General features: G+C 51.7%; 1 protein-coding gene across 2 annotated transcripts in view; it reads right to left on the minus strand.

The window, feature by feature from the left end:
- Positions 1–7,251, minus strand: part of FLI1 (Fli-1 proto-oncogene, ETS transcription factor) — a 106,953-nt gene extending 99,702 nt beyond the window's left edge. Inside the window, exon 1 of one of the 2 annotated variants that reach the window (XM_029962103.1) lies at positions 7,233–7,251. The gene's annotated coding sequence lies outside the window, so the exon portion shown is untranslated. Of the gene's footprint in view, positions 1–6,342; positions 6,593–7,232 lie in introns of those variants that run through there. The other variant, XM_029962102.1, reaches the window with a different exon arrangement.
- Between the last annotated feature and the right edge of the window lie 576 nt (positions 7,252–7,827).

A 7,827-nucleotide genomic window follows, 5' to 3' on the forward strand; every position in this document is an offset into this window, starting at 1 on the left:
GACTCTGCTCCAGTCACTTGCCTTATTTCCTGGACTTATCTTCCCTACCAGATTTCCCCTCCTCTCTCTCCCTCCTGTGGCTCATAAACACTTGAAATCTCCTGTAAAGCCAATCTGGGCTCACAGCCTGTTGTGAGTACAAGCAGCAGCAGATAGCAGCAGATAAGGAGCCAGGCCACATTGTCTTTTTCCAGCCTGCAGCGAGAGTTCACTTTTAAATCTGAAAATTGTTTGCTTAAGGAAAAGGAAATGTGCACGTATGTGCTGGGGGGCAGCGAGAGAGGGGAGGAAAAAGAGGAAGGGAGCTGTTTAAGAGCCCAGATTGGGGCGTAGGAAAGGGAGGATTGATGGAGATTGATGAAGGAAGTTCAGCGAAGGTCCCGGTGCAACAGGCACTTGTAAACCCTGTGCTCCTGTTATCCTGCCCTGTTCCTAAACATCAGACCATTCCCAAAGGGGAGGAGGTGTTTCCGCAGCAGAACCCTCGGATGACCAACCATCTCCCTCCAGGCACTCCCAGGCCAAGCTTTGCTGCAGTTTTGCTGCACTGCCACCCAGTTGCTCCAGCCATGGGGAAGGACTTCAGGCTGTGTCCACATGAGAGAAGTTCTGCTGAGCCACCGTGCTGATGGTGGGACTTAATCACTAAGCTGGTCAAAAATCCCAGAGTGAACACACTTGTACTCAGTGCTCAACCTGGAATGGTAGGAAATCTCTATCCCTGCTGTCTGTCATGCTGTGTGCATGAAAAGTGCTACATATTCCTGGTTACAATGACCAACAAATGGGCTGCCCCAGGTGCAGCTGCCTTGGCTCCTGTTTGATGGCACAGGATAATGTCTGTGTTGGGGGTGCTGGGGGAGGTGGGAATGCTCCTGTGGTGGAGGAAAACTGTGGAGCTCTGTGGATGTAAATGCTTTTCCATCCCTCCCTGTGTGAGGCAGGGATGGTCCCTTCAGCTGTGCCACTGCAAGGATGCAGCAGAGCTGCCAGGTTTGGGTCACAGTGGCAAAACATTCCTATGGGAAGAGAAATCTGCTCAGAGAGAGCACATTCAGCAGCCTCAAAATGCTTCTCTCTGAACTGTGCAGAGTTTCCTTTTGATCTCTGAGGTGCTGAGATATTCCAGCTTCCATGGATCAGATAATGACTCAGGGCCCGAGGCAGCCCAGGTCTGAAGGGAATGATAAAGGCAGTTTGTGATCCCTGCATGGCAAGTGCTATGTAAATCTATGAACTGATCTCCTGATGGTGCTGCAGTCAATAAAACCCTCGGTTGTCTCTGCTGGGTGTAAGATTCAGACCTTCTTCTGTGGTAAATTTGGAGACATAGATGTGTATTCCTTGAGAAGCTGGGACACAGCAGGGATGCAACCAGCACAGGGAAATCTGAGGGGCTGATCCTCCTGTCTGAGCACACTTAGGATCCAGGCAGCTCTAAGGTGCATGTGCATGTACCCACGTTTTTACACAGCTTTCAGAGCAGGTACCTTTAAAGAATAATCTTGGGGAACAAACACACTGGAAACAACCAGAAACAGGAGAAATTACCATTGAATTGTTTGGGTTGGAAGGAACCTTAAAGATCACTCATTCCAACCCCTACCATGGGTGGGGACACCTTCCCCAGACCAGGCTGCTCCAATGCCTCATCCATTATAAGGATTGAGAGAACAGAGAAGAAATTGGACCGGCCATTGATGCCTTCTTTATCAGTGCACCAGGCACGCCTCATTTGGAAAACTCATTTCCTGGGATCAGAGAGGCTCTGATGAAGCTCCAGGAGCTGAAAGAGGAATATGAGCTGCTAACTGAACTGGTGACCAAGTGACAGCTCCTCGACCTGCAGCGAGTGGACTGCAGAGCAAAGTCTGTACCTACAGAAGGAAACAGTTCCTGGTGGGACTGACAGGACTCCCTGGCCCCGGGGAATGGCTGTGGGAGTTGAGGACTGCTGGGCTTTGTCACATGCAACTTGAAGAGTTCATTTCACAGGCCTGTCCTTCATTTTTTCTGTGTTTTGGTTCCCCATCTGCAAAGCAGAGATAATGGCAGGGCTGCATTGCCCAAGTCCCCGTGAGATAACTCTGCCCATGGCAACAAGGGCAGTGCAATGCTGCAGATAGCAGGGGGTGCTGAGGGCACAGAGCTGCCTTGTGTCAAGCCTGGCTTTGGCTGGGAAAGGATGGAGCAAACCAGGAGAGCCTCCCTTCCTTCCCAGAGAAACTGGGTGCAGGTCTCACGCAGGAGGAGTGGCTGAAGGACCAGATGAGTTAATTTTAGGCTGGAGGTGCAGCTCAATCCATGTGGATTCTTTGCTCCATCACAACTTCTCACCTCCCCACCCCATCTCTGACCTCCCTCAGGACAATCCTTCATCTTGCTCATGTTTACACATCACCACTGAAGTAGAAGGGCAATGAAAACAGATGGCAGCTGCAAACTCCCAGCTCCTGTGGCTGAACTGCCAAAAAATGGCCTCAAAAAACGGGGTGGAAATCTGAGGGGCTGGAGGGCTGCTAAAATCCCAGCCCTGAGCCCCTAGCTGAAGGCAGGGAAGGTCTTTTTGGGCTTTCCCTGGCCTGGACCCTCTGTGGTAGAGTGGTTTGAGCTCCTGTTCTCCATCCTGGCCCATTTCCTGGCTCCCTGTGACACTTTGATTCATAGTGCCCATCCACCCGGAACCACCCAGGGAAATGGGAGCTGAGCCAGGCAGCCCCAGTCATTCGAGTTCCCCTCAGGGGGAGGAAGAGAGGCTGAAGATAAGATCGATTCATTTGAGCCAGATCCCATTTTTCACTGGCCAATTCCAAGTGTGATCCCTCCAGGAGGAGCAGGATGTGATCCCTCCAGGAGGAGCAGGATGTGATCCCTCCAGGAGCAGCAGGATTTGATCCCTCCAAGAGCAGCAGGATGTGATCCCTCCAGGAGGAGCAGGATGTGATCTCTCCAGAAGCAGGATGTGATCCCTCCAGGAGCAGCAGGATGTGATCCCTCCAGGAGCAGCAGGATGTGATCCCTCCAGGAGGAGTAGGATGTGATCCCTCCAGGAGCAGCAGGATGTGATCCCTCCAGGAGCAGGATGTGATCCCTCCAGGAGCAGCAGCACTGCCACTGTCCTCAGTAGAGTCAACACCAAGTGACGTGCAAGAAGATTCTTTGCCCTCAGAGCTGCCTTTCCTTGGCTGGTTCCCCCTGCAGGATGCCAACACTTCCTGGGCACCAGGACATTTAGGTCTGCCCCAGACCCAAGGGCTGACCCCGTGCCCCAGTGTCCCCACTCCTGTTCCCCCAGACTTTGGAGCCTCAAACCCAGGGGTGTTTGCAGCCCTGGTGAGAGCTCCTTGTCTGGAGAGCTCTGGTGATGGTTCCTCTTCAGCTTGGCACAAGACAGGCTCTCTCCCATTTCCCATCCTATTATCCTTTTCATAAAAACCAACGTTAACAGGCCTATTTTATAATGTTTGGGTTTTGTTTGCTACTGTAGTCGTCAGCCAGCAGCCAGATGGCAAGGCAGCACAGGCCAGTGTTCCAGGGAGCTTTCCAAGTTCCTGGTCGAGACAATGACACAACTGAGGACAAATAAACAGAAACAGGAGCAGAGTCAGCGAGGGCAGAGCACCAGGACACGGGAGCAGGAGGAGACCAGCCCTGGACTGAGGATCAAAGAGGTGCCTCAACCACAGGAGGAGTCCAGCTCGTGGCTGCAGCCTTGCCCTGGTCCTCTCTGCCCCAGCACCCAGTGGAAGATGCTTCAGGAGAGGGTACAAGGAGTGTCCTGGAGAAGGATGTAACAGCACTGCATGGCAATTGCTTTTTTTAGTCTTTCTTTGTTATAAGGTGTTCTGCAAATGCATAAACTCTGTTTTCTGTGTCCTCGTGTTCCTCGTGCCCCAACTCACCCCATTCCTCCCTCTGTGTCCTCAGCTGCTGACTTTTGCCAAATCTGTATAAATTTAATGTGGCTGGGACAGCCAGCCTTTAGAGGCTGTTTGGTTGGAGTCAGCCAAGGAGGTGGAGAGGAGAGGGGAGTAAGAGCAGAGTGGGGACATGGCTCAAGCTTCCTGTCAGGAGCCCAGCTCCCCCTCCTGCAGCCCCCAAATGCTCACAAATATCTCTTGAATTCAGACTTTTCCCCAAGTGTTTTCAAATTTGAAATGTCCTGGTTTGGTAGTTGTCAAATGCTTGTATTTCTATTTCCATCCTAAGGACCATTTGGTTAGAAATGTTGGATTCTATTTCAAACAGCACCAAAGCTCAGTATTTAGGTGTTTCAGTTCTTTAAAAAATAAATATTCCTATTTTCATGACTCCTACTCCCCTTTCTCATTTTTTAGTTGGAATAGTCAAAGCTTCAAAATCACTGATGAATGAGAAAGTGCATTTTTTGCCCTGGCTGGTGGAGTTGAGTTTAGTGGGACCATGATACAACCAGCTGTCAGGAAACTCTGTTTTTAGGTCTGAAAGCTAAAAGGTGATTACACTGCTGCCATAAATACAATGATTTGCCAGTTGTAGTTTGTTCCTGATGCATCTGCAGTATCAGAGGGCTTGGCAAGGGTTGGGCTGAAGGATGAGGGACGAGGGCAAAGCAGTGTATGGACACCCTGCCCAGGGTCTGTCTACCTGGGAATTCCAGACACAGCCCTGGTGTCACCCAGGGGGGAGATTCACATTCTCCAGCATGAATTTTCTCCTGGGTAGCCTGTTCAGCCCTGTGGGGATTGTCCCTCTCCATCCCCTGTGCAGATCAATGGGTCTGGGAAGGAAACCATCCCCTCCTGCCTCCCACTTCTTTAAATCCCTCTCCAAAGCAATGCCCCAGATTTTGCCCTGGAATAAAATCAAATCCTCTGAAATTTACTGCAGTGATTATGAAAATTTCCAGCTCTTTTGTCTCCTGAGGAAGGAGCCTTACCCTGGAAAACTCACCATCCCAAACACCTCCTTCCCCAGCACAAGCTCTGGCTCTGGACACACAGACACAGCACGAGAGGAGTCGCTGCAGGAGGGTGAATTATTCTTTTGAAGTGGCTTCTGACACTAAAAAGTCCCTTGTGCTGGGTGTTGTGATTGCTGGCCAGTTCAGAAAGGGATTTTTGGGAGTCTGGGTGTCCTCATTCCCCATTTTCCTCAGGAAAATGGCTGTAGTTCTAGGTGAGTTGGCTCCAATGATTGCACCAGTTGAAACCACAATGCTTAGAGGAAAAGTTTCCCTCCTGCAAAACTAGAGCTTCAAAATCCTGTATATTCCCAGTGCACAAGTGTAATGGATCACAGGTCACTTCTCTCTAAGTTTCCCCATCCCATGCATGCACTTTTAACCTGTTAAATTCAGATCATCTGCCAAGATGGTGACAATCATTCCAGCTTGAGAGAAATCTTGTCCCTACACAGGGGCACAACCAGTTCCTCTGGAATTACTCAGATTTTTCATCCTATTGAGCAAAATACAAGGTCACCCAGAGAAAGATGCTGCACTTGGTGGCACGTGGAAATACCAGCAAGTGTTTTCACCGAGGCCAAGACCTTGCTGTTCAGACTCCTCCTCTCACTCAGGGCAGCTTCACAAGGCACAGAAAGGTTTCCAGTTTTGAAGGCATGAGATTATTCACTGCCCTGACAAATCCCAAAATTGCCAAGGAAAGATGTGCATCATGGTATTTTCCACTTGGCTGGGCAGCACTGGATGGACCCAGCTGGAGGTGAGCAGCCTTGGCAGACAAGGAGAAGGATGCTGGAGCTTCCCACGCTGGGCAGGGCAGCACCACCCAGAGAAGAGCTGCTCTCTGTGCAAAGAACCCAGTTTCTGCTCCCTGAGCACTAAAACTCTGATTTTCCTTGTTTATTTTACTTATCTCCTTGCTCCAGGGGAATGCAATGATGCAGAGGGTAGAGCTCAAACCCGGGTAGAGTGGCAAGTCAATCAGGTTTGCTGGGGTCAGGTAATCTCTCTGCAGTTCTGCCTGGGCCTTTTTAAATGACTGTGGAGGAATGAGCATGGGCAGCTCCAGAGAGGCTGGTTGGGAGGCACTGAGTGGAATATCTGTCTTTATTTAAGTTGGAAGCAGCACTGCTCTTGCCTCTCTATTGCCCACTGAGGTCACCTCTGCAGCCTTTTGCTCTGGCTCCCTCCTGCTGGGACCCACCGGCCTCTCTGCCCATCAGAGGTGTTTTTCTTTGCTCTGCTGGTTCCAGGCTCTCTGGGAGAGCTGCTTGGAAGCCAGAGCCTGTCACCAAACCAGAGCTGCACCTCTGCCAAATGATTCATTTCTCCTGACTTCAGACTTTATATATATATTTATATATATATAAGTGTATATTTACATATGTAAAACCTACCACAGCAGTGGCTGGGAGGTGCCAGTGCCCTCCTGTGACATGTTGTTGCTCCCTGGCTTTGCTCCAGGGATCCTTGTCCCCAGCCAGGAGGGGTGGGATGGGGGTCACTCTCTTGGGGGCAGCTGCTTTGAGCAGGGATTGGGTTCAGCTCCCAGCTGCAGCAAAGCTCAGACCAAGCAAGACAAACTATCCCACTGTCTGGCTCCAGCATCGTGGCACAGTGCTCTGGTGAGCAGATCCCAACACTCAGCTGAGGTGTGAAGGACGTGCAAGATGATCCAGACCTTCTAAAGAATTAGAGTCTTTTCTAATATTAATGATTCTAATGATTCTACGAACATTCCATGAGTCTGTGACTCCAAGATTCCAGGATTCCATGATTCTATGACCCAGTCACAGCCTGTCAGCTGTGGTTACTGGGCTTTCTTTAACCAACCACATGCTCTGGCACAAACTTGGAGGCAGATTCAGGCCCAAGGAGTGGCCACAGAGGCCCATGGAGGCACAGCCCAGGCTGGGGTCTAATGCCCTCAGACCTGGCACTGACTGCAAAGCCAGCCTGGGGAAGGGGGGGGTGTTTTCACATGGGTTTACACCTGGAGGGCTCGGGGTCTGAGCTGACACCAAGGACTTTAAACAGTGCAGGAGGTGGGCTGGGGCTCTGGGGGAAGCTGAGAACTGGCCCCACTTTGGTAGAGCTGAGGTTCCCCTGGGCACAAAGCCAGGGTGGGACATACCCAGGGGGATTGCACCAGCCTTGAGGTGCTGCTGCAACCCAGGGAGCTTCCCTTTCTGTGGGGCCCAAAATGGGCACTGTCAGACCTGCCAGAGCACAGCGTTCCCAGGGACACCCCATGGGCAGTGCTCAGACCATCCCAGAAAGGACTCACCTCAGTCTGGGCTCGAGGCTCTTGGGTTTCCACTCCCAGGTGCTCTCTGTGGGTGCTCCTGGGCGAGGTGCTGTGCCAGGAGCCACCCACAGAATCACAGAACCACGGAATCAACCAGGTTGGAAAAGACCTCCGAGATCATCAAGTCCAGCCCTTGATCCAACTCCACTGTGGTTCCCAGCCCATGGCACTGATGCCACATCCAGTCTCACCTTCAACACCTCCAGGGATGGAGACTCCACCCCCTCCCTGCCCAGCCCATTCCAAGGGCTGAGCACTCTCTGGAAAGAATTTCTTCCTGATGTCCAACCTAAACCTCCCCTGGCACAGCTGAAGACCCAGCCCTCTTGTCCTACTGCTGGTTCCTGGGAGCAGAGCCCGACCCCCACCTGGCTCCCCCTCCTGTCAGGGAGTTGCAGAGAGTCAGGAGGTCTTCCCTGAGCCTCCTGTTCTTCAGCCTCAACACCGCCAGCTCCCTCAGCCTCTCCTCACAGCACTTGTGCTCCGGTCCCTTCCCCAGCTGGACACACTCCAGTCCCTCAGTGTCCAGCTCCCTGAGGTGCTTTGCTCCTTGTTGGCTTCCCCAACCGTACCT

Source organism: Manacus vitellinus, unplaced genomic scaffold (assembly GCF_001715985.3).
Source record: "Manacus vitellinus isolate BGI_N305 unplaced genomic scaffold, ASM171598v3 scaffold_41_pilon, whole genome shotgun sequence".
In the NCBI taxonomy this organism is placed as follows: domain Eukaryota; kingdom Metazoa; phylum Chordata; class Aves; order Passeriformes; family Pipridae; genus Manacus; species Manacus vitellinus.